The following is a 27,255-nucleotide window of genomic DNA, read 5'->3' as shown; positions in this document are numbered from 1 at the left end:
CAAGCGCCTACTGGTGCTGTGTTCAGGGCAGCCAGTGTGGAGAGCAGACCTGAGACCTTATCTTCCTGGTGCCCTCTCCCTGACGTTGTCATCCTCACTTAGACATGCGTGTCACTGCTGTGTGTTGGCACAGACGGCGTTGTGTGTTCCTGCGGGCACTGCTTCACTTGGCATCTGAAAGACTCCACCTCACCACAGGCTCAACTCCAGGCTGCCGGTGAGCTGGCAGAAATGCCCAGACAAGCCGTACTTTTTGAAATGGGAAAAAGGCCACTCCATTGAACTTCAACTGAGCTGTGATTTGGAGGCTGGTGTTCAGCAGAGTCACCTCACCCTCAATCTATATTTTTCTTTTTGATATCTATCGCCATTGATTTATATAACCACTCGACTTCTAGAACAGGGTCTGACACGTAGTAGGAACTGCATATACACACGTACACACACACACACGTGCAAAATGGAATAATTGAAAACATTTACCCAGTAAGACACTGTGGCCCCCTGTAATGTCCCCTCTTTTAAAAAAAGGCTTCCTCCTCCATCTCCCAGGAGAGAGGAGATTCTGAGGTCCTCCTGACACACTGGGAGCTCTCTCTCACTGCTCCAAGGACACCTCCACCACCCTGTGGGATCCAGAGCCGACTCCGGCCCTGAGTGTGGTCTGAGCAGCAGGCCCCTGTCGTCCTCCATCTGGACACTGCATTGCCACCGATGCTGCCCAAGATGGTACTGAGAGCTTTTGGCAGACAGAGCACACTACTCATATGTATTGAGCTACAGCCAAAAAACCATGGAATTGAGTACTGATCCCTTACTTAGCTGGATAATACTAACAGCTTCCGTAGAGTGCGCATGTGTTCTGTGGCGGACACTGTGCTGAACACTTCACAGACACTGTCAAGTTCAACCCACAAATCAACCCTCGGTGCATGCACCATTCCTGGGTCTCATTTACAGATAAGAGGACTAAGCCAAGCTGAGTAAGTTGCCCAGGGTGGCTCTGCTATCAACCAGCAGGGTGGGGACATCTACCAAAACACCCACAATCTAAGCTACCAGGCTTATTCCCTTATCTGATATTCCAAAGCCATTAGTAGAGGCTGTGAGAAATAGAAAATCGCAATCATGGCTGTGATCTCGGGTCAGGGGCAGAGGGTGGTGCTGCAGAAGTCACTCTAGGGGAACCACTAAGCAGCTGGGGCCTTGAGCCGTGTGGCATCGAGTCAGGTTTCTAAGAGTCAATCGGTGCAGGCAACACTGGCGAAAGTTTCCCGAATGAGTGACAGCAGGATCTGAGGTTCAAAAAAGTAACAGGAAGCTCATCTGGACAAGAATGAAGAGAAGTGGCCAATTCAAGGGAAGGGAAATGTGCAGCCAGCAAGTGGGGTCCTCGCCAGGGGCATCCTATAGCCATAATCAGTAGGTGTCTCTGGGGGCAGCAAGGAAGAAAGGTCAGGAACATTGGCGAAGAATTGATTATCTAGGAACTTTCAGCCCAATAAGCACGAGTGGGGAGCCTACTGCCTGTAAATGCGGCTTGGCCCTCGGGCAGGTCAGAGAAGGTCATTGTGTAACCCTGGCCTGAGGGACACAGAAGACACCAGTGCTTATAACACTAGCAAGTGCCAGAGTCACAACCTCTGTGTGGAAGTCTCATTTGAGCCCCTTGCTTGCTGTGGGACGCTGGGGAAGGTCAGTTCCCAGCCCTGAGTCTCATCCTTATCATCTGTAACCCCCCAGCACCAGGCTGATCAAGGAAATGCCTCCTAACATTCTAGGGTTTTATCCAGTGAGAACGTCAACAATTCCCAAGTTTGAATTCAGGCTGCCGTGATGTTAGACCATGAGCTAAGTTAATTAGGAATGGGACACTTGGATTTAAGACACAGAACCGCACATCAACAGCACTTCCACGGGGCATCCGTGGACTTGTTTCCTGAAGCTCCCTGGATTTCTAGTTCTTTAGGAAAGATGGCATGAGGGAGTCACGGCACCTTCGTGGGTACTATGTTATGTCAAAATGAGCCATACTATGATCATGGAGTGCCAGAGTTGATCTCTGTGAAAAAGAAGTAATTCAGAAATCACATGGAAGGTATAAACTGCTAAAGAGAAGTTGCTCTTGAGTCCTTTTGTACATTGAGATCATCAAATGTCACGGAAGGTGTCGCTGTGCTCACTACAAATCATTTTCGAGTATTCAACAAGGCAGGCCCAATACCTGGATGGTCTGGCCTAATTCAGTACCCTAAGGTCTCCTGTGAGCCTCTGTAACTCATATTCTTTCCCTTTGGAATTCTGGAAGTGAATGAGGACCTGTCACATTTCTGGGCCCAGGAGTTCAAATCAGACCTCACTGCAAGGGTAATAACAGTCAACCCGTGACATTAGGCACTAGGTAGAGGATTGTTTCCAAATACTGAAGCCATGTGCAATGGCTTCCACAAAGATTCCATGAAATGACTGAACAGTGCTACTAATAAAGATCCCAAGGCTTTGGAAGCCCACTTAACATTCCCTAGGAAATGGCAGAATGTTGTTGGAATGACTCATAAACTTTATCAAAATTTCTACAAACTATAAGTATAATAAAAAATTCTGTGCCGGCTCTGCTGTTCTGGCTCTTCTCATTTCTCACCTCACGTTCAACACCTCCGCCTGATCCTTACCTCCACCCAAACCCAACACCCGCTCCTTGCCCTTGGCATTCGTACCCAGGGTAGGGCTGATCTTTTTTTTACTTCTTCAGACCCCAACATACGTACCTGTAATCCTGCATATATTTCTATCAAAAAATATAATATCGGGGGTGCAGTGAGGGCAGGTCTCCCTCAGAGCGCCATCCTCCATTCCTAGCCCGATTCTTGGCACAGTCTAGAAAGCTGTGGGACAGCACTGTACACCTGCTCTTTACAGAGACAAGAGCTAAAGGAACCTTGGTCCCTGAGGTCTGGGAGAGCAATCTGGTAAGGACAAGAAGCCACGCTCAAAGGCCATCGTGACCGGGCAGCTCTTGTGAAGAGGCTGGGAAGGGTGCAGAAGAGGAGGCGCCAATCAGGCTGGAATGGTCTGGAGAGGTTTCATGCAGAAAGGGGCCTGGGTCAGGTGGAGGAGAGGGAGAGACTCCCACGGACACCGGCCATCCACAAGGCCAAGAGCTTTGGAGGAGGAGCCGCAGGCCCTTCCCTGGCTCTACTGGGATCTCGCGCTGGGTGGGGCGGATGGCGATGAGGGGTCCTTGGAACAACGGCTGTGGCGCCTGGGCAGCGAGAGCTGTTGGCAGATCCCAGTCTTCTGGTGAGGATGAAGTGGCCAGACCAGTTTTCCCATGTGGCTCTTAGACCTCTTCTGAGGAGACCACTGCCAGGCCATGGTGGCTGTCCCAGCCCTGTCCTCCGTACTCAGGGGTCAATCCCGCAGTCCTCTCCCATCACACATTCCCACGTTCCCTGTCGCTCCTGCTCTCCTGCCTGCTTCTCCTTCTAGAAGGGTGGGGATTGGGATGGGACAGGAACTGGGCTCAACGACATCTGTACCCACAGCAGGCTGTCCAGGGAATGTGTATTTTTTGGACAAATTAAAGAATGAGTGGATGAGGGACGGTGTGACGCCACAGCTGGATCCAAATGACTCCTGTTTGAGGTCCTTGCCATCAATCACTTGGAGAGAGAGAAAGAGGGAAGGAGGGGAGGGAGGATGTGCAATACAGGGAAAGAGGAGAGGACAGGAGAAAAGAAAGAAGGAAGGAGAGGAGAAAAGGTAACAGGGAGGAAGGAAGGAAGGGAGGGAGGGAGGAGGAGGGGAGGGAAGGAGAGAGAAGGGGGAAGAAAACGTGTTCTATCGCATTCACACCTGGCTTAATAGCTGCACGACTAGCGTCAGGCCTGGGAAGAAGCCGTCTGGGGGCCACGCTATGCTTGAAAGTCAAAAGGAAGAAAATCTGAGTCATTAGAAAAGCAAACAATGTCCTCAATGATTCACAAATGAACTTCTAGAAATGGAGCAGGGTTTGAAACGAGCCCGCCTCCCACCACTCGCATGAGATGGCCAGCGACCCCCTGTGAGATGCCCACACGGGGAGAATGTGTGAGGCTGGGAGACCCCGTGCATCTTCAGAAACGGTGCCTGCTGCTTCCTCCCCAGGGCAGGGGGAGCAGGGAGGGTCCTGTTACAGGTGAAGACATGCACTCTCAACCCCCTGTCCTAGTACCTACACAGCGGAGCTGACACAGAGGGCCCTGATACTGAAGTCCCAGAGACTCAAAAGGTAACTTCACCTTTTCCATCCAAGCCTCCACCTCCGTCAAAAGCTCAGGATCCAATAACCAGCAGCCGAGGGTGGAGCCTGCACTCAGAGTCACTGCAGAGGTATCTGGTTTCATCCTCACCAGGGTCCTCCAACACAGGTGTGGGAAGGGTCTTCAGATTTCCTATGTTGTGTTTTTCTGCTGAAATGGAGCTTCAGCGCAAGAGCTTGCAGTTAGGTGCTTTATCCACTAAGGGGCACTGTCCTCTTGTGTGAAAAATGCCAGACCTTGTCAGGAAGGTACTTGGCACAAAAGCAGAAGTTAGCTAAAAGACAGAGGAGCAGAGAGATCCATCCGCAAGTCCTGAATCTGTACTAAAGAGCACTCCTCTCAGGAAAAAGTGTTTGAACTCACAATGGTGAGTAATGTTCGTTTCACGTAGACACTCACTCCCTGCTTCTAGGTCATTTCAAAAATATTAGTCTTTTAACCCAGTTTGCCAGAAATGGAGCCAAAGTGTTTGAGAAGGAAAAATTAATAGATTCAGCCATTGGGCTTAGTAATTATCTTCTCCAGCCCCTTTGACTAATTATTCTAGATACATGTTTTCTACCAAAGGAAATAGCTGTCTTGTTCCTGGACCAACCTGACTCTGGTTGCAAAGTATAAAGAGGTTGAAACCCACTCGCACTCATATCAACACGCATCTGTGTAGTTTGCCATAGTGAAGCCTCCATTTAAAATGTTATTTCAGATCTCGAAAATGTGCTGGAAATGCCAAGCAGGAGAGGTGCCAATCCTCAACTGGTGACCCGCACCCTCAGGCCTGCACTCCTAGATAGACAGGCAGACAGAAATCTGAGCCGCTTCCACAGAGGAGGTCCTGCAGGAAACTTGCAGTACACAAGCAGACGTAGCAAAGTCCCAGTGGAACTTCCCTGTTTAGATTAATAAACCCAGACCACAATCAAACCAAGCAAACAAACTCCCAAAGTTTATCTCTGACTTTCTGGGGGAGGGGGAGTCCCGCTGCTGACTTGACCATGCTCCATCCTGATGCGCTTCCCCTGCAGTCGCGGATCCCAGGCTCCTGTTGCAGCGCGCAGGATGGAACTCGAAAGCTTTGCCCTTCATCCTCTGCAGGCTTGCAGGCTGCACAGATGGAGTGCCACTGGGCTCTTCCTTAAATCCGCTCGAAGATAGCAAGTTGCTGTTCAGACACGAGGTCCTGGGCTGCTCCTGAGCATCCCCTCTGAAAGTCCAGCGCAGAATGGAAAACCCACTGAGGAGCAAGTGGGGTGACCTCCCTCTTCAGCAGCCTCTTCTAGCGGGGCTGAGCTTGCTGCTGCCTTTTCCTAACCCCCAAATCCCCCGCAAAGTAGTTTCTCAGATAAGGAAACTGAGACACAGTGGATTCCGGAACTCCCTCCAGATCGCATCCCCTGGGTGTCTCCCGTAGACGCAGGCATGAGCCGCTCTTATCCACAGTCCAGCATCAGCAATGAACTTTCCCAAATGTATTTATTTCCAACCATGAAATACAAACTGGCTTTCTTTTCTTTGAGCTTTCTAGGCTCCTGCCGCCCTCGGCCTGGTCAGGGGTCCACGGCATCAGCATCTGCTGGGTGTCTGCAAGCCCTACCTCAGACCTACTGAGCCGGTCAGCATTTCAACAATCCCCAGGGGCTTCAAGTTTGGGAACCACCACACTGGACTATGAATTTGAGTTTGAAATTCTAGCATCAAATCCCCTTTCCGTCCTCTATCTCCCAAGTACACGGCTATTTTAAAATTGGCCACTAAATGGGGAGCTTCCCTCATGCTGGCTTAATAATCACTTTGTTTACGAAATGGGTTATTTATTGATCCAAATTGGCACTTAAAAAAATGTAACCAGGGATAGGATTTGCCAAGTCCTCATGTGGGCCAGACCTGGGGCTAGGTCTTCACATACAGCGTCTCCACCCAGTGTCTGCACCAGGAGGCTATAAAGCCTTCACCCTTTCTATTACCAGAATGGCCTCCACTCTCCCTGCCTCAATTTACTCACTGGGAAAGAAGTCATGAGAGAGAAGGTAGACTAGAGCATCTCCCATTTCCCTCTGCACAAACCTGGATGCAATTTCCAAGGCAAAACTCTCCCTGTAGATCTTTGTTATAGCAGAAAATCCAGGTCGTTAAGTGCAATAAATGCTTATAAAAATCAAAACAAAACAAAAAACAGAAAAGAATCAACCCCTTGTATGCAGCAATTAATGAATCTGACCCTAATATTTTGTCCCTCACTGACCAGGCAGGGCAGCCAGCAACTCTCCAAACTGTTCCAGCGGCTCAGCACCCGGGCCTGGCCCAGTGTGAACTGGTGCAGAAGTGCCCACGGCAGGCGCCATGTTCCACCCTCCACACAGCCAGCGCGTTGGCATGGTGACGCCGGAGGCAGTCTTCGCTTGATTCATCTCTTCCCTTGCGCTCTATTATCACTGTGTGAGATCTTGCCCCAGAAGGACAGAGAAATCCTGAGGGTGAGGTCTGATGTCAGGGGAGAACAAGCGGGTCTTTGTCGGGCCCTTCAAGGGGACTGGGCCAGCCCTGTGCAGGCCGTGCACAGAGGAGGCCTGTGCTTGCTCAGACTGGAAGCAGCCACGAGACGGGCTCTGTCCCCTGCAGTGGGGACCCTCCGCTTGCACCTCCTAACTTCTCTTCTTCCTCTGACACTAGACTGTAGCCAAGAGGAAGGACCCGCCCCTGGGACTTGCAAGCATTTACTCTGGGAAGGCGCTGAGCAGGACACCTGCCCACACCCCAGCACCAACAATCCTTATCAGACATTTCCTCCTCCTAGCTGGTCTCCTTCTCCTATTTATAATGGTGTCTGTGCCCAAGACCCTTAGTCAATTCCACCACCTCCCCTGCCTCCTGATTCCACACTGACTCTTGACCTCCTCACCTCCTCTGCAAACAAACCTCCCTGATCAGAAAACACCCTGCTCTGGTCTTCCAGTAGCCTTCCTGGATTGTTCCAGTAGCATGAGTGGCATCCCAAGCCAGTGAGCTCCGTGCCCTTCACCGTTGCTAACTTTAGCTTGGAAGCCCATCTAGGACTCACTCTGCACCCAGGAGCTGATGAATAAAACAGGCCTTCCGTGGCTGGACCACTCCTTACCCCAGAACCTCATCTGCAGGGAAAACTCTCAGAGGTTGTAGGTCAAACTAAAACCAGCAGATGCAAATGGAGTCCTTACCCCGAGCCAGCCCCACTCTGACGCTCACACATACTCACTCGTTAATCATCACAGCAACCCGCAAGGCTGTCAGCTTTCTCATTCAACAGATGAGGAAACTGTTGGCTGGAGAGGTTTGAAAATATGCCCAACATACCAGCCAGCAGGATTTGAACCCAGGCAGGCTGCTCCAGAGTCCGTGCTCCTAACAACATGGCATGGAACTGTATAATGGCCCCACTTTGAACCAATTTTGCCTGATGGCCAATATTTGTTGTGTGGGATTTCTAATAACTAGGTTCATAGGCCGCTGCCTCTGAAAATGTCATCCGATTTCCAGGCTCCTCATATCCACGCTATGGCCGCTGCAGGCAGCTAATAAGCTGTCATCTCTCTTCTTCCTTGACTAGCAGCAGGGTCAAAGCTCCAGGACAGGAGAGGAGAAAGCTAACATGCTGGGAGGGGTCCTGTGAGGGGCACTCTGTCCTCAGAGGAGGCACGCGCCACGCTGCTTTCAGCTGGGACAGTTCTGCCAGCGTGCACCCAGCCCCAGCCCTGGGTCTCTTCCTGTTTGCCAGGGCTGGGGAAGTCTCCATCCTGGGACCAGTGGGCGGGCAGCTTAGGTGTCCCAACAAAGAAAGGCAAGCTCACCCTCAGGGCTGGACCAAACACCCCGAGCTTGTTCTCCTAGTTTCCAGCTCAGAGGAAGGACAAAGAGCCCCCAGGAAGCCACAGGCCTGAAAGAAAGGAGTGGCCCAGGGTTTGCATGCACCCAGGCTCCCAGCAGAGCCTTATTTTCTATCTGTCTTTCTCCTTCTTTTCTGCTCCCTTCCTGCCTCCCTTCCTGAGGGCGCAAGGGTTGGCGGGAGGGCAGATCAGGAGGGAGAGCGTGCCAGAGGGGAAACCACAGAAGATGGTGCTGCCCCGAGGACAGCGCTGCCCTTTCTCTCGGCCACTCCCTCTCCCCTGGGTCTTTTCTTCCTCCTTATACAAACCTTTTTGAACTTTGCTTTATATGAAAGGAAATGCTTACCCGCCCTGGGTACAGAGGGCATCAGAGAAAATGCCAGTCGAGGTCTTTCCTTAGAAGGAGAAGAGAAGAAACCCATGCCTATGTCTTTCCACCAGCCCAGTCCAGCAGAGGAACTTGGAGATCCCCAAGAGCAAGAGATCAGATGGCCCTGGCTACGGTGAGGGTGCCAGGTCCCCCAGGAGGAGAAGGAAGGGGAAGGAATGTCACGGACTTAGAGATGGCTCAGTACGGTGGGAAAGCGGCACCGGGTCTGCAGCCAGTCAGCTTCCTCATAAGGGTGGGGGTCCCCTGACCCTGCTGCATTCACAGGGCTTCCAGAAGGAGCCTCAGGACTCCAGCAGGATGCCTCTGCTCTGCACCATGTGCATCTGAAGTGCTGTGTGAGGGGCCTGGTCAGTCACACCAGGCTCCATGATGGGTTCTAGGGTATATCTTCTGTGATATGCACACACAGACACACTCACATAGATACAGGAGCGTGCACGTATGTAAGTATAAACACAAGCCTAGACAAGTCTCGGTAGGTGTGCACTGCACACCCTCCCAAGAGGAACGCAAAGGACATTTCACCGGGGAGAGGCAGACTCGGCTCTCCGTGGAGGTGCCTTTGCCACCAGGAAACCACAGTGCAATCCATGCTGTCAATCAGAGTTTCTGGAAGATAGAGATGGATTCTTCCCCTTCTTTCTACTTGTTTCTTGGTCCCCCTTATCTTATTCTGTTCCCTAACACCTCCATGGGGTCAGAGAAGAGATCAATTCAAATTAGTCAATTGCTTCTTTTTAGTCACTGTTGGGAACAGGGTGGGAGGATGAGGAGGTGGCGACTAATGGGTTTTAAACAGCAGGGTTGAAGCATGCTCTGGCCCACGGAGCTCTCTGGCTACTTCCTCCTCACCACCATCAGAGGACGGAGTGTTGGCCCCTATTTATAGAGTGCCGGTCTATACCTGGAGTGTCTCTCTTCCAGTTTCCAACTCCTACTCACCCTTCCAGCTCTTGGGTCCCCTCTTGAAGCGTCCCTGACATCCCAGGGCAGAGAACATGCTCCCCGCTCTGGGTCCACACCACCTAGTTCACCCACTGTGTGATGCTGACAGTTGGCTCTGTCTCTGAAGACGACAGATCTGCAGACTGGACCGTGTCTCATCTGTCTTGCTCACGGGTTCAGCAGTGTCTGGCATGGGAAATACTTAGGGGTTGTCTGTTTCATGAACAAGTGTTTTTTAGAGATAAAACTCCTATTTTAGTATTGAGTGGAGAGAAGATTAAAAGGTAGAAATTACCCACTTGTTTTATGACAGGAAGAAAATGTAAAGGACCTAAATTCCCTCATTTCTACTGGAAGAGCAGGGCTTGTGCCAGCCATTCCCTCCTTCTAGAAGCAAGGCTCATGTTCGAGCAGTTTCCGCAGTCTGTGCATGTGAAACCCTGGCCAGCTCAGCACTGGCTGGCGCACTCCATGGTCCTCAGCACTATCGAGAGTCACCTTGCTCACCTTCAGAGGGGACTAGGATCTCCACACAGGGAAGAGGAGCAAAATGAGCACTTAAAGGAACTGCAGGCAAGCAGTGAAATCAAACTCTTTGTTTTCTAAAATGCCAATCTTCCCAGGCTGTCTACTTTTGCTTGAAAACAGTGTAACAGATCTATGCTGTCCTCAGCATAGAACTAAACCTGTTGGCCGCGTGCTGGCACCTTCAGCTTCCTCTCTGGGTGTCCCTTGGTCTCAGAACTACCTCACCTCCCAATCCACAACCGCAAGGTGACAACATGTCCCCCGGGAACTTTCCTGCTCCAGGTCAGGAGCTCCTCTGGGTTCCCTACCAGCCAATCTTAACACTGAGAAATGTGTGCCATTTGATCACCAGCACATCACCCAGTGAGATCACAGACAACTCAAGGGCAGGGGTGAAATCTAGTCATTCATCTCCAAGGCTTGGCACCAGCACTGATGTGTAGGAGGCACCCCAAAATATTCGCTGAATGAATTGATCCTCCCTCTACCTTCAAGCAAGCCTTAGTTCTGTTATGTAAGTGAATTCCAAAAGAATTGGTAGAAATGACCTGTGGGAGGTTCCAGTGGAAAATTTCTACTCTAGCAAATTGGTTCTACGGTGACCAAATGAGGACAACTGTTTACTTTGACCTAATTTATTGATGAACTTCTCCAAGGAGCTTAGAACAAGCACCAGGCCAGCCCCTAAGGACTGAGCCAAGATTCATTCATCTCCAGAATCTCAGCAGCCAGGAAGCAATAAAGGTTGCTGAATGAATGACTCACACACTACTGGGTAAGAGCAAAGAACATGTTCCATGTTCTTTGGATGCTTTAGAGACAGGGCCTTTGCAACGCACTGGGGAGGAGAGAGGAAGGGTAGAATCTCTGGAAAAGCCATCCAGAGCAAATGTCTGAGTCCCCTGTGGCCTCCAAGGCCCTGCACGATCTGCCCTCTCCTCCTTCCACCATCTCCTTGTTCCTTCTACTCTGCTCCCCTTGGCTTCTTTCCATTTCACAAAGGCCAAGAACCTTGGTCCCAGGAATTCCTTCTAGACTTGTTCCCTCACTTTCTTCAGATCTGCTCAAAGGGTACCCTGGCCAACACAACCATGCCCCTTTACCCAAGCTCTCTGGCTTGGCTTTATTCATTTACTTTGTCTGCTTTATCTCTTTCCACAGCAGTGAACACTGCCTGCTGTAATATATCTGTATGTTTGTTACTCGGTGATAATCCCTGACCCTACATGGCTGCAGCTCTCTGAGAAGAGAAACTTTGTTTTGTTCTGTTCTATATCCCCGTCACCAAGCGGCACTGGTCAGGTGCCACATAACACATGCTCCATAAATATGTGTTGAATGAATGAACCAGAAGAACAAATGCCCTGGAGAACAAGAAAACAAGGAGGACTGTCCTGATGAGAAGGTGCTTGAACTGACCTATCTACTGAGTCCCAGACCAGGACACCTATCCCAGGTCAACTGACCTCCTCCTGGAGGCCTTAGAACTATGCTGGTTCAAAGTCAATCTGTTGAGAGCGAGTTAGTTCTCAGCCAACACCCCAGTGGAACAAGTATGGAGTCAGGGCAAGCAGAGTGTGGGCCCCAAAGCTGACGATGACAGAGGACAGCTGATCTGGTGAGGGTACTCCTGTCAAGGCCCTGGAGCAGGAAGCTCTACAGAGGGGAAGCTCTGAAATCAAAGCCTGGTGACAGCTTCTCTCTCCTTTAACAGGCTGGGACTTAATGGTATGGTAGACAAGTCCTGCCCCTAGATTCTAGGCACAAGTTCTGAATGGAATCTACTATGGGATCAAATGTGTGTTTAAGTCACTCTATAAAAGCTGGGCAGGGAAAGGAGCTAACATTTTCTGTGGTCTATTGGAATGAACAAACCATGCTAATTCATTATCTCCTTTAACCCACCCCACCAGCCAGTAGCACAAAAGGTACTGTCCACCATCTTCCAGTTGTGGATACAGATGCTCAGGAAGTAAAAACAATCTCAGCAAAACCACTGAGCCAATAGATAGCAGAGTTGAGTGTGAAATCAGATCTAGCTGCAAAAATTCTTCCTCCTTTGAATGATGCCAGGGCTAGCAGACCACTCTAGAGAAAGAACCACAAGAAGGAGAAAGGAAGGCAACAGGAGCTCGCCCTGTTCACCCAAGAATGGTATAAGGAGCCAGTCCAGAGCTACAGGGCCTGGGAGGTCAGGAGTGGAAAGTGCCTTAGAAGTCACCTTGGCTTACCTTCTGTCCTATGCTCAGCCTCATGAAATGTTTCAGGTTTTAGCTTTCAAGGAAATTCAGGATCATGGTTGAAAAGGAGCTTCAGGTCAGAGGACTAGAGCAGGAAGAATCAGCAACCAGGGAACATAGAGGTGTGTGGCCTCCGTGCCTTGGTATTTTTTACCCACACCCTGACCTGTTCATGGTGAGTCCCAGGGCCTGCCTAAGGGAGATAGGCTAATATGCCAGAGTCCAAGGAGTGGAACCCACCATAATCCTTGAGTCAACTGAGAGGAATGTCAGTCCAATCAGGTGCAAATTGCATGAAGACGTTCAAGAAGATGTGGCCATGTCCTCGCACATAACAAGAAAAATGGCCATAACTGATTGAGAGGAGCTGAGAGAGGAGAGACAGCCAATGTGCTGGTTCTCAGGAGAAGGGGGAAGGGGGCCGAGAGGTGCAGAGATTCTTGGGTAATAACTTCATGCACTGAATTTGTCTCTAAGACTGTCATAGCAAGCTGGTGCAAGTCAGGTCTCTCACATGAGACCCCAGCCCTGTCTTGGGTGACCTCCTGCTTGTCTAAATCTGGTTGACCCAGAGGGGCAGAAAAGAACCTCAGTGGTGCTTAAGCACAGTCTTATATGGATAGTACAGGACAAAGTCCCCACAACTATGGCTCCAACCAGCTCTTGCCCTACATCGCCCACTGTATTTCATGCCTGACTGAAAAGACTGAAATAGAACAAATCCCACTGAGAATACAGCTAAAGAACCCAAGGCCCTCTGACCACTCCGAATTACAGCTTCCTCAAAATGCATGTCAATCACTATTCACATCCTCTTTGTTCTTTAGATGTATGTGGTGTTGGGAAGCACAGCTTCCAATTGCAGATGACGACAAATCTGGTGAAATGACTGTCCTTAGTACTTCCAGGGGTTCCGTGAACATGCAAGTTACACCCAGCTTACACGATCACCTTGGCTATCACAGTGCTGTCTGCTAAAATCAAAGCCAGCGGCGAATTACCTGGAAATCTCCCCTGTGATTCTGTTTCACCAAGCCAGGCTGATGGGACGAATCAGCAGAGCAACTGTCAGGCCACGGCAGGTGGGGCTTCCCAAATCAGGAGGTGGCTCCTCAGAGTCCCGCAGCTTCTCTGTCCTGAAGGCAGTGACCCCTGCCACAGGGAATACAAGAGGTTACTGTGAGAGGCAATTCCCTGTCCTCCTCTGGTCATGCCAATTTTTTTTTAAGGAGAGCAGAGAGAGTGCAAGGATCAGAAGTTACCAGGGCTGAGGGACATCTATGAGATAATCTTAACTTATTCTTCCATTTTATACTTGGGCAAGTTGAGGCCCTCAGAGAAGAAAACAGCCTCATTCAAGGATCAGCAATGTGGGGGTAGAATCCAGACTACTGACCTTTGGAATTTTCTAGAAAGCAGTCACATGGGCAGGCTGACTTCTCAAACAAGTGGTCATTGACCCTGAATGGGAAGCCTTATTTTTTAAACAGTTTTTCGGAAGGAGAGGTGGCACTTTCTCCAGAGTACTGTTTTTGTAGTTTACCACAGGGAGCTAAATTAGTAAAACAGTCCACCTCAGGCATGTGCTGGGGTGGTTCTTCTTGTTTCTCATTAGGAAAAGATTGTTATGGAATACCGTGACCCAGGGACACAGCGGTGGGTGGGCTCTGCTTTTCCACGACGGCCAGTAGGCCTGTCTCTCTCCATGTCTCAGAAAAACACAGTAACAGATATGGACTGTCCTCCCACGGGTCCCATTTCTTCTGGGATTTTTCTTGCTGTCTCTTATTTGAACAGTCACTCTTCTGGGTAGAAAACCAAATCATGGAAAAAAGCAGGGAGTTTTCACTTATTAAGTAAATCAGATCTGCCAGGCACAGCATGTGAATTTTATAGATTTGCCCTCAAAAAACTCTTGAGAGGTACCATTAACTCTATTCTCCCAAAGAACTAGGACACGGAGCTTTCCAGAGCTGGAATGTTCAGGGGAGTCATAAAGGGAATACAGGGCAGAACCAGAAAGGAGCCTACATCTAACTACTAAATCTGCTTTCTGTCCATTGGAAGTGGACTATATTTATTGGGCCCAAACACCAGGGATTGTCTGTTTCTTCTAATGTTTTAGAACAAATGCATGAAAAAGTTCTTTGGAGGCTGTGATTGTCCCAAGGACATAAAAGATTATTCGTATTTGATTGGGTTTCAGATGGGAGACTCTGAAGGCCATAGCTTCCTGCTGGGTTCCCCCAGGGGGCTCTGGTGCCCCAGGGAGGCTGGGCTGGACCCAGCTCTGAGCAGCCACAGCCTGAGGGCACTGCAGGAAATCATGATTATCAACGAGCTGGGCTTTGTTCCTGTTCTCAGACAGCAGGGACATGCCAGGAGAGATGGGGTGGGGGTGGAGAAAGAGGAAGAGAAAACAGGAAGTGAAGGGGGGAGGAGGGAAGGAAATGATAGAGAAAACACAGCAACTTTGAAATGTCCTTGGCCTGATGAGAAAGTGACTGCTGAGCAGATGTGGGGGTGGGCCCAGTGTCTGGGGAAACCTGGCTGTGACGGGAAAGGAGGGGTCCCCTCCGAGTCCATTTCCCATCAAAGAGCACGGCCTGACGCAGGGCTGCCTCCCACAGTCGTGCGGTCCTTGAGGACGGGGGTAAGGCTGTGGACGTCGCCTCTGGGCTGAGACCGAGTGCCCAGGTGTGTCACAAAGGCTCTGGGAACGAGAAGCCCCTGCGGTGGTCAGGTGTCAGGGAGAGCTAGCCCGTGCCCACCACTTCCTTTCTCAAATGTCCTTGAAACTGTAACCTGTTCCCAGCAAGACTGGTCTGTATGCCTGGGAGCCAGAGTCCTGCCGTCTTCTTCCCAAAACCACAAGGACCAGCGGGCCCCGCTGAGCATCCTCCACGTCATGACTTGAAGGTGCCACCAAATGTTTTCCTTTCCATTTCGTCCACCCTGCTAACTTACAGAGGCTTATAGAAGTCCCCCACTCCAAACGCACCTCCTGAGGAAGAGAGTCACCGAAAGCTGAACAACCACACCAAGACGTAACTCCAGTGATAACGACCCAGTAGTACTTAATACCAGTACTACTCCGCAGCTCCTGAGAGATCGCAGGGCCCGAGCAGGCAAGCCCTCCAGCACCTCCACTGGGGTGGTTCCCCCAAACTGGCTGTGCATTGGGGAAGTTCATAGAAGGACCCAGCCCAGAGAAGGAGGCTGGGACATCAGATCCCTAAAAATCGTCTGTAGTCACTGTCCTGGCCTGGCCCGGCCCACGGGCGGGCCCTGGGATAACAGGCACATCAATTCAGTTCTCACCGTGGCCCCAACCCCTCCTCTCCTCGAGAGGAGATCACAAGGCCCAACAGGCAGTCTCAAGGTCCCGTAGCTTCCAGGGATCTGCCCGGGCTCTGTAAATTATTCCCCCACTATCCAAACAAACAGAGCAACAAGAAGGAAGTGTGTCTCTGAGAGGAGTCCAAGCCGTTTGAAGTGATTGCCCAGGGTTCGCTGTGGGCGCCACCCCGGGCCCCAAGTCCAGAAGGGAGAACAGAAGTGAGCAGGGAGGAAACCGTCTCATCCACCGCGTCTCCGTAGGCAGTGCCTCGCAGTCCTCCAGCACTACTTTGCTCCCGCCACTGTGACTGTGGAGGCCAGCTAGGCCTCCCCGTCCCTCTCCTCCATGCCTGGCAGGGATGGGCACACCAGAGACAAGCAGTAGGTCAGGCTGCTGTAGCTTCTAGTGAGAGCGAAGTTCTTTCCAAAGGCATCACCTTTGCTCCTCTTAGGAGAGGTATAAGCCGAGGGGGGATTTCCACATTCTTAAGACAGGGAAGCTGGAAGTCTAGAGACCTGAAGTGACTTCTTCAGGGCCACAGAACCAAGCCTAGAATAGCATCTCCTGATGACTTCCGGTGCAGGGGTCTTCTCGCTATCTCAGGCCCCCACCACCGAACACCATTCGGTCGAAGGACTGAGGTATAGCTGGGGAGAGCTGTGTGTCTTCAAATCTGAAGGGTTCTGGAAGTGGGAGGCAAGGCAGGTGGATCCGAAATACCCCATTCCCACTGTCCAGGCTGGGCAGATAAAGGACCCAAGGTCCAGTGTGAGAGCTGATTCAAAGACCCAGCTTCCCAGGGCAGCTCACAGTCTGAGTCAGAAGCTCTTTATGGGGACTCTCTCCCACAACACCAAAAGATAGCCTCTTCAACAAATGGTGCTGGGAAAACTGGAAATCCATATGCAACAGAATGAAACAAAACCCATATCTCTCACCATGCACAAAAATCAACTCACAATGGATCAAGGACCTCGGAATCAGACCAGAGACCCTGCATCTTATAGAAGAAAAAGTAAGTTCAAATCTTCAACATGTTGGCTTAGGATCAGACTTCCTTAACAGGACTCCCATAGCACATGAAATAAAAGCAAGAATCAATAACTGGGATAGATTCAAACTAAATAGCTTTCTCTCAGCAAAGGAAACTATCAGCAATGTGAAGAGAGAGCCTACAGAGTGGGAGAAAATCTTTGCCACTCATACTTCAGATAGAGCACTAATCTCCAGAATATATGAAGAACTCAAAAAACTCTACACCAAGAATACAAATAACCCAATCAACAAATGGGCTAAGGAAATGAACAGACACTTCACAGAAGAAGATCTATAAGCAATCAACAAACATATGAAAAAATGTTCACCATCTTTAGTAATAAGAGAAATGCAAATCAAAACTACCCTAAGATTCCATCTCACCCCAATTAGAATGGCGATTACCAAGAATACTAGCAACAATAGGTGTTGGAGAGGATGTGGGGAAAAAGGTACACTCATACATTGCTGGTGGGGCTGCAAATTAGTGCAGCCACTCTGGAAAGCAGTGTGGAGATTCCTTAGAAAACTTGGAATGGAACCACCATTTGACCCAGCTATCCCATTCCTCAGCCTATACCCAAAGGACTTAAAATCAGCATACTACAGAGATACAGCCACATCAATGTTCATAGCTGCTCAATTCATAAGAGCCAGACTGTGGAACCAACCTAGATGCCCTTCGATTGATGAATGGATAAAGAAACTGTGGAATATATATACAATGGAATATTACTCTGCCATAAAGAATGATAAAATTATGGCATTTGCAGGAAAATGGATGAAATTGTAGAATATCATGCTAAGTGAGATAAGCCAATATAAAAAAACTAAAGGACGAATGATCTTGCTGATAAGCGGATGATGACACAAAATGGAGGATGGGAGGGGGGCAAGAATGGAGGAAGGAGGGACTGTATAGAGGGATAAGAGGGGTGGGAGGGGTGGGGGGAAGAAGAAAAAATAACAGAATGAATCAAAAACTATTACCCTAGGTAAATGTATGATTACAAAAACGGCATGTACCAACAGAGAAACAAGATGTATCCCATTTGTTTACAATAAAAATGAATTTAAAAAAATAAAGAAAAAGATATGGCTAGTACATTTTTCCTCCTAATGAGAGAGAGGACATTAAGGGAACTTTGTAACACTTAGTATCATCTCAAAGTACTGAGACAGCAATAAAAAGAGAAAGTTCATCTTTCCTAAATAAATAAATAAATAAATAAAGAGCACACACCCACATGGAGAAGGAAGAAGGGCGGGCTTCCAGGCAATAGCTAGCTGACGGGCATCAGGAGCTGACTGTGAGTAGGGACAGCCATGCCAGGCTGGCCCCACCTCTGCCCCTTCCACAGATGCGGGAACTGGAATAAAGAATGGTGGGGTCACTTGCGCAGGAACTCACGGTTCGAGTGGCTCCAGTCTCAGCCACTGTGCAAGACCCCCAGGGACGCTACCGGAAAAGGCAAAAGAGTGGAAAGAAGAGGATGAAGTAAATGCACTAAGAACAGATGGCACTTTGTTCAGAAAGCGAGAAGGAGGGGAGGTCTCCACGCAGGCTGCATGGTGAGGTGCTCTCTGGGCAGGACCAGGAGTTGGTCCTGGGCCTCTCTCAGATATCAGTCCACTAAGATCAGCCAGTACCAGCGACTGATACCCTTGTTCTGGGTATCACTGACTCCCACACTCATGAAGCAGAAAGTTGCTGGGCCTGGGAGGGAATGGAGAAGACCTGAGATGGTTCATGGGTGGGCAGAAGGGATAGTGCCTTGGGAGCCCAGCTTCCATGTCCCAGGACAGAGCAGCTGGGCTGGCAGGGAAACGACCCTCTACTCACAGTATGGACTCTGAGCATGCCCACCACGCAGCTCCTGGCTCCTGGGGAGTGGACCAGTTTCAGTGTCGCAAAGCTGGGAGGTAGGGCAGAACAGGGTCACTATTTCACAGATGGTGATTAAAGCCCAAACAACAACAGGTTGGGCATAATTAATGGTAATAACAATAATGCAACTACCATTTGTCTGCGTCTAGTACGGGTCAGGCAGTAGGCGCGACGCCTGACAGAAGATTAATGAGCATGCAAACTCTGGGAGATCTGTCAGACAACTCCTAAGTTAGAGTAGAGATAAGCTAAATCATTTCATGAAGGTCAAAGCTAGCCAGCTATGAGAAAGGATCTGAACCACAGTTCATATGACATTTTGGCCCATGATCTCACCTTGCAGCTGCCCTACTGTGAAATGGGGAGGTGACCTACCCATGGCTGTGAGGTGCTAACCCACAGCCAGCTTCTGAGCTGCAAAAGCACCCAGGCACGAGGCTTTACTTAAATATGTCATCCGCACCGCCGTTAACCCCTTCTACAAACGCAGTCACATATAATTAGGGTGAACCTAAAACTTACCATCCAAACCTGGATACTAAGAGTACAAGGTCGTATGATGAATTGAGGACAGGAGGAAAACCCTGGGCCTGGACCCAGTGATAGACGGTCACCTAGTGTGATCCTCCGTCCCTCCTCATTCTAATGTGCAGTTGTGCTAGAACTTTCCTGGACCCTTCCCCACTTTCTAATCCACACAATACCCTTGAGCAATAGTTCACCCTCCCCGTGTGCACGGCTATCTCCCAGGTTCCTTGAGCTCACAGGCCTCTCACAGGAGACTGGCTGCGCACCTTGATTACGAGGTGTTCATGCCGTGATTGATGTGGGGTGGGGCTAGTTTAGCAAGACATCTGATAGGGACTGATAGGCTCCTTTTGTCCTGGAAGCCCAGAAACTGAACCCCTCGCTGTTCTGACAATCAGCTCCATGGCCCTCTTATCTCGGGTAGCTTAAGGTCACTGGATGGGCCAGCAGCTCAGGGAGTAGCAGTTGCTACCAAGGCCCAGACCCTCTGGAGAGTGCAGGCTACTGCAGGGTGCAAGCCCAGTTTCCTCAGGGACCAGGGCACTGCTCCACATGGCCCATCCTGCTCCACTGCCTCCTGTCCCAGAGTGGGCAGCTTCAGCCTCTTTGGCCCCACTGGGCCTGCAGAGGAAAAAGACAGCATTTAAAGCCTGATTTTGTTTTACTTCTGCCCTAAGAATCTGTATTAGGAATCTCGGGCCAAGAGGAAGAAAGAATCTGCTGTTCTTTTGAAACCAGGAAATCAGTCTTGAATTCAACTCGCACGTGAATACAGGTAAAGTAAGATACCAACAAGAACGCAACAGGCCTGTGTCCATCCTCTGAAGAGGTGTTCCTGACATTTATGCAGTCATGGGCTATCACCGGACTTGTGGGCTGAGGACTTTTTGAGGCACAAGAAAAGACTTGCAGCTCTGAACAGCCCTAAAGCCCAGGTGGGACTTAGGCCTCACCTGAGGTCATGCAAACAGCAAGCCTTTTTTGTTTATTTGCAGAGGGAATTCTGCAAGTGATGAGTTCTGGTAAATAGTCCTCCAAAGCAGGGCACGTGTAGACATGCAGGTGTAGACATGGACTTCTCAGGGGGTGTCATTTGATGCACGACAGCTATTACTATTATGGCTATTAATATTTGTATTTTATGTTATTCAGGAGGCACCTGAAGAGTGAAAGAAGGGAAAGGATGTGTCCAGTGCAGGCCAGCGAGCAGGAAGAAGAGTTGGGGCAAGCACAAGCCTCTGAATCCCTGTCAAGTTTCTCAGACTCTCAAGCTGGGAAATTCGTGGTGGTATCGCAGCGTGGGATCACCCTAGGGACCAGAGAGTAAATGACAGAGGTGGTCCTGGCTCAGGTAATTCAGGTGGGTCAGAGGTCAACCAGCCGGTGACGGTCGTGACGGTCATGATGGTGATGGGGCAGAACTCGGACTTACTCACTGAGCCCTGTGTGCTAAGGCCTATGCTGAGCACCACGCAGATGTTACCTGCACTCCTGGTGATGTTCTTACCCAGATCTCACAGATGAGGAAGCAGAGAGCACCTCAGAGAGGACCTCAGAGAGGCTGAGACGGCCTCCCAGTGCCAACCCTGAGCAGTGAGGCATGCGTGAGGAGCCACTTCTACTGGACCCTTGCCCAGGCTCTGACCCCTGTGCTACACTCCAAGGAGGAGAAGGCAGCCATCCTCAGGGATGTCATTCTGAGTCACCGGATGGACAGGGCAGTTGCAAATGGCCAGGGGTAGCAGAACAAGAACAAGCGGGTCTCCACTCTCAAGACTCATATCTGTTCCGTCTTCCAGGTTTAACATCCGTCTGAGATCTCTGTCAACCCTGAGCAGCCACTGAGGCGAGTTTCCCTTTTCAAATGGACTGCAGCCATCAGGAAGCTACCAGCTCTTCAGTAAGTGCACACCTCGCTCCTGGAATCCAGCCCAGGGGTGGGTCCTTCTCCTGGACACTGCATCTAGAGTGCTCCTTACTCTAGTGGGCAGCGGGGGATCCATTTGAAACCCGATGAGATCAGCCTCCCCATCTCTGCCACTCTGACAGTCCTGGGCCAAAGGACATTTAAATGCCAGACACTAGATATTTTCACCATCACATATGTGGGGTGATAAGGGACACAATGTAAGTGGGTTTGAGACACCAGCAACTAACACCATGCCTTGTCCCCATCAGCCAGGCAGCAATAAGACAGGAACAAGCAGTTCAGACTGGAGTCTGCCCACTCCTAGGTCATGCCAGCCAGGAGGATGCCCACAGCACAACATGTTGCAGGAGGCAAGGAGACTGGTCTATCCCGAACTTGGTCTTGGCTGGACTCTGTGACCCTTAGTCACCATTCTCTGATCTTCAAATAAAACTATGGTTAAATACAGATTATATGGAGATATGTACCCACAAGCCTTTTGGGGTTACTTTGAAGTTGAAATGAGCTTTGTCTTCCAAAGTACCATAGCTATTTGTGTTCATGTTGTATATCCATCTGGATGAAAAATTCCTAGGAGGACAGGCCATGTCATCTTACAGGCTATTGGACGTAGCCCAGAGTCCTGCACAAATGAGAAGGACTGATGGTTTAGTTGGTAAAATTCAGTTCCTTTGAGAGCAGTGAGCAGCTTAGTGTGGCCAGAGAGGGAGGAAAGAGGTGATGGAGATACGGTAACAGGAAAACGAGGCTGGTGTCAGGCGGCAGAGGACTTTAGAGTAGTGGAGCAGTGAGCTGGTGTATCAAATACATTCATAAGCAGCAGCAGGGCCCCAGGGCTGGTGAAAGAGCCCTGGGACCTCACTCCCAACGGTTTTGGACTTCAGTGTCAGCACCTATTTGAACTCCAGCAAATGGAACACCCCTAAATTAATGGGGCAAAGGTGCCCTGGACTGTCAGATACAAATAAATGTCACAGCGGTTCAAGGCCAGGGCTGCCTTGGGATAAGGAAGTGAGAAACGGTGCACGGCCACATGCACTGGGCACCAGCTGGGAGCGAATCTGCCAGGAGACACTGGTTGTTCAATTTCCAACGACTCTGATGTGTTCCTGCGTATCCGGCCCAGGCCTACAGCACATGTGCCCAAAAGTCACATGACGAACACCAAATGAGTCCCACGAGCCACGTCAGAATTCCTTGTGGTCCTGGGCCTCAGCACCACCTCCAGTGGGCACCGTCGGGGGGCTTACGTCAGGTGTGCCACGTAAACAACTGGTCCCCCAGGGCCAGGCGGAAGGCAAGGCATGCCAGGCTGAGAAGCAGGGAGCCTGGGTCCCAGTTCTTCCTTGGCCCCAGATCTCTTCCAGACACCGGCAAGCCACTCACTGCCATCTGGATAATAGCGGGTTTAGGTTGTACCGTCTTTGGAGCTTGGGACTCTCCATGACTCCATTGCCCTTTGGTGGCGTGCTTCTGAGAACCTGATCTAGGATACACCCTGCCAGGGGACAATGGCATCTTCCTATGAAGCACCATGAAAATGGAGTCCTCCACAGAACGCCCCAGTGCAAAGCCAACACGGGGATGCTGAAGTCCAGGGCGCCTCACCTGGCCAGTTCCTGTCTGTACTGTCTCAGGGGAGTCGCCTTACACTTCTGAGCCTCAGTTTCCCCACGGGAGCCTCGAAGGCAAGGATACCTAGCTCATCCCATCTTCCAGCAAACTCTGTTCCATAACACTTCACGGAGAGCCCGAAACTCACTTCACTTGGACGCTCGGAGCTGTCCTTCACTTTCATGAACAGAGACAGTCCCACTTCCACAAAGCAGGCAGGGGAAAGAGGATCTTCCCTCCTGTCACTCCTGGTGAGTGGGGGAGAGTCAGGCGGCAATGTACCTGCGACAGCTGGGAGCCGGCTTATCTGTGGTGCTGACAAGGGTCACCCTGGCCTCGCAGACAAACACTGCCATCATGTTCCAGACAATAGCACAGCTGCTCTGGTTCCTGAGCTCCCTGCTGCGAGGCAAATCGGGAGTCATATGACCAGCTCCAGTGCTTCCCTCCTCCTCGGGCCCTGAGCCTGCCTCCCCCTGCAGCACGGGGCTGCAGGACGTGGGCATGTGCCCTGCACATCAGGCACTCCACACCTCGCCAAGGGAGAAAGGAAGTGGCGTGGTGGACAGAAGGGGTAAGAGCCCCAGAGAAACTGAGGGCAGGAAAATGCACTTCACAGTGAGATCCCCACCTTCTAGAAAAATCCACATTCCTAAACCAGGCATTCAAGTCCCTGCATAGGTAAGTCTATACCCGTGGGGACCCAGGCTCAGTATGAACTCTCAGTGTAAGCCAAAAGGGGACTTACCACGGCTTTGTGTTCTCACACCCTGTTCTCAGTCGAGGCTTTTACCACCACGCTTGGAACCATGCTTCCAGGCCGCAGCAGACCCTTCCTAGAGAAGTCTGCTCTGATACCCGCTTGGTTCTGTGGACCGCACAAGCTCTCCCGCTTCCGAGCTCTCCCAGCACCCGCTGGCTGTGCCACTCAGCATTTGGCGCCCATGAGCTCCCTCACCACTCTCTGTCTGGACTCTCACTCCAACCTCTTCATTAGCTACATTCCGCCTGGGCCGTGGTCCTGTCCTCTGTAGAGATAACTTTCCAGAGCGCACAGCTGATGATGGTTCTTGTCTGCTTGGATCCCCTCAAGGCCTGTCACCACCTTCAGGACGAAATCCAAACGCACACCACGTTCCCACCCCTCCCCTGGGCTACCCACATCCCAGCATTCCAGCCGTTCCACGCTATTCCCCAAGGTGAAGTGTGAGGTGTCACCAAAGACAGGAGAAGAACTCAGACCTCCTGATGACCAGCTGCAGGTTCCTCCCCCATCCTGAGCTCTCCCCAGGATGAGTGCGTAAGAAGATGACCAGGTACGCAGAGCACCTGACCCCGAAAAAGCCAAGATCAACCAAGTCCCAGTGAGCTCACATTATTATGACAACCGGCCTGTCCCCCAAGCAGCAAGTGGCCAAGCAGGCATCTGAGACCCAGGCCTGTGTTGGTTCACCTGTTCTTCACATCCGCTTGTGAAGGGGATTACAGTTTCTCCTCTCACAGACACGGAAATGAAGCCTCACCCAGTCCCAGCTCAGAGGGACTGAAACTCCAGACAAGGCCCTTCTTTGCTGGAGAGTGGTCCACCCAAAAGGCCCACTGGCCTTTGCCATGTGGACTCCTCCCGTGCCTCTCCTACTCAACCCATCTGCCCTCAGTTCCTGCCAGGAGTTCACTGTGTCCAGATCCTACACCACAGCGGACATGAGAAGCTTTCTGCTCTAGGACCAGCACTAACCCACTGCTCCTTCAACTCCCTCAATGGCAAGTCTGTGAAGAGAAGTTTTCACTTAACAGACAGGAGGGAAAATTCTACTCTAACTGCTCTGTACTTACCCAAAGAGGGGATCTAAGACCCTGGCCGGGCGAATGCTTTCCCCACGGCACACTGAAGTAGTAAGCGGGTAGGTGGGGGTGGAAGAACAAGGTCCAGAAGAAAACCTGAGTGAGCAGCAGCACACGAGCTGGTTACACCAGCTCACCAGAGCCCACAGAATCCTTCTCTTCCCAGGTTCACTTTCATTGAAGTCATGCAGATACCCTGACACCAACCTCAGTGGGAGTATTTACACCAGGGAAAGGGGCATATTCCACTTTCAGTGGAATCAGTTTTCCTTTCTTTCTGGCTATCCCACAGACTCAAGTATTGAACTTTTACCAGCACACCACTGAATGGACCTGTGAGGAGGTGGTAGATTTGAATCATAGCTACTGCTCTGTCCCCAACTCACTGTATTGAATTGAGCACATCTGCCTGGTCCTAAGTGTGCTTTTCTACAGAGGATAGAAAGGAATTTTGGTAAATGTAAACAATGATGAGACATTTGGCAATGACTGCAGACATTTTTGGTCATCATGGCTGAACTGTGTGGAGATTCTGCCAAATATCCGGCTACAGAGAGGAGAGACCCCTACAACACAGACCTGTTTCGCCCATAGGTTTTGAAGCACAGTGGCTTATTTGGGGTCCTTGAACACATTGACATGAGAAGGAAGACTAAAGGAACTGGGGTCTTTGGGCAGCAACCCAGGAAGGTCATCAGGGATGGGACACAGTAATATTTGCCCCAGAGTAACGGGGGTGTAAGACAGAGCCCTGGCCCTAACACGGTACCTGACACACCACTGGCGCTGGGCAGTGGGTTACAGGAAAAGCAAATGGGTCTACTTAAAATCATGCTGCTGTCTCTCATCCACACCCCCAGGGTGACACCAGGTACTGGAAGGTAGCATGTGAAGACCCAGCCCCCGGGGCCTAGGGTTAGATAACCACTAGCCTGCCAACTCCAGGGACCGCTTTATTTGAGTCACTTTCTAACATGAATTGAAATGTCCTGAAAGTTGCAGTGTCCCCCCACCTCCCGCCTCGGGGCCGTGGGGGAGACCACTGTTGAAGACACACAACAGGTGGCCTTGCTTTCCACACATTCAAACCACCTTTTCAGACAACCTTTTTGTTCCCTGTGCCACTGGGGACTGGAAATGCACTTAGCAGAAACCACCCCAAGAGGAAGCAGCGCTGGGTAGGAAACACTACCCCCCGCAGCAAGTGCAATAGAATCCGACAGGGCCGGCACAGCCCAGACCCTCAGGAGGACAAGAGTGATGACATGTGACATACCTGAAGTGCCTGAGTCTCCAGCGTCTGAGTGGGTGGTGCTGGGGGGAAGCTTAGCCAGGGGCCTTCCCAGGAAGTCCCAGCAGGACTCCTGAGTTGGGAGAGGCAGCCTGTTTTGGAAGGAGCAGATGACAGAATGGGGACCTCCCTGTGTGTCTCCCCGAAGATCTGAAGCTGACCATAAACCATCTGACTCACAAAGCCTTTTAATTAAAAGCCCAGGGGCTCAGAGCTAATTCTAGATGTGGCAGGATCCAGTGGCTTCTCGGGCACCGGAACTGCAAGCAGAATAATAAGGGTCATTTTGCCCCTCCTGGTCCATGAGTGACAGTCACTCGACTAGAAATGAGCCTCCCTGAATGCCAGAGCTGGAAGCCACCTGAGCAAGTGCCTGCCACCCTCCTCTCTGTGGACAGGCCTGTGGCCTGGTGGAGGCGGGGCAGACGGCCCCAGGCCTCGAGGGACTTTCTCACTCTGCTAAAGGCAGGTTTGGGGGTGCCCAGCACTGAGTCTCACACCTTATCAGAGAGCACTTTTTTCTTTTTGTAAAATTCTCTATACTTTCTCTCCAAGCTGTTTACAATGCAGGTGGAGCCCAGAGTCACAAGAGGGAAGTAGGACAGCTTTAGGGAAAGAAATTCCAATAACCACTATGGACCAAAAGCCAGCTCCATCCTTGGCCAGACTTGAGCTCTTTCCTCCATCCCTCATCTCTTATTCATGCCTCACATCCACAGCCAGCAAGGTGTGTCTAATATGCCCAGGTTTAAAGAAATACAAACACATGCCTGGCCAAACGGCAAGTGGGTTTCCTTGATTCGAATGCTCCTGCCTTAAACAAACTCTTCTTTTTTATTTAAGTTGCAATATCTACAGCAACAATATGATTCCTGCTAGGGATTGAATGCTTGTATTCCAAGTCCTATGCTAAAGTCTAAATCCCTGGTGTGATGGTGTGTGGAGGTAAGGCTTTGGGAGAAATTAGGTCACGAGACTGGAGCGTCATGAATGAAATTAGTAGCCCTATAAGAAGAGACTAAGAGAAATGATATCTCTCTCCCTCCCTCCCTCTCTCTGTCCACTATGTGAGCATAGCATGAGAAGACAGCCATGGGCACTGGAAAGCAGCCCCTTACCTGATATCAGAGTTGCTGGCACACTGATTTTGATTCCCAGAACTTTAAGAAAGGTACTTCTATTGTTTAAGCACACTAAAGTAAAGGGGAAAATTATTTGTCTCTATTATTAATAATCCAAATTTTCTGAATTGGAGCCTTGAATTTTTTCATACTAATGACAGCCAATGGTTCGGTACACCTTTTGTGTGCCAAGTACTTTACAGAATATCTCTCCTTATCAAAATATCTTTGTGTAAACTCCCTCATTTTGCTGAGAGATATACAAAGGTTCAGAGTGTTTCGGTGAATTTTCTGAGATCACACGGCCAATCGGTGGCAGAGGGTGTCTGCATCTGAACACTGTGTTCATTCTCCCGGAAAGATCTGCTCCCTCACCAAGGGCTGTATCGACACAGGGCTGG

The 27,255-nt window shown here is 50.4% G+C and overlaps 1 protein-coding gene across 1 annotated transcript in view; it reads right to left on the bottom strand.

Annotated features, from left to right (window-relative positions):
* The window catches only part of Cyria (CYFIP related Rac1 interactor A), a 97,037-nt gene that overhangs the window by 43,485 nt on the left and 26,297 nt on the right, over window positions 1-27,255 (bottom strand). The window contains exon 2 of the mRNA XM_047523336.1: window positions 13,264-13,414. The gene's annotated coding sequence lies outside the window, so the exon portion shown is untranslated. The remainder of the gene's footprint in view (window positions 1-13,263; window positions 13,415-27,255) is intronic.

Source organism: Sciurus carolinensis, chromosome 13 (assembly GCF_902686445.1).
Source record: "Sciurus carolinensis chromosome 13, mSciCar1.2, whole genome shotgun sequence".
Lineage (NCBI taxonomy): Eukaryota > Metazoa > Chordata > Mammalia > Rodentia > Sciuridae > Sciurus > Sciurus carolinensis.
The sequence above is the reverse complement of the archived record's forward strand: the minus strand, read 5'-3'. Positions and strand labels throughout refer to the sequence as shown.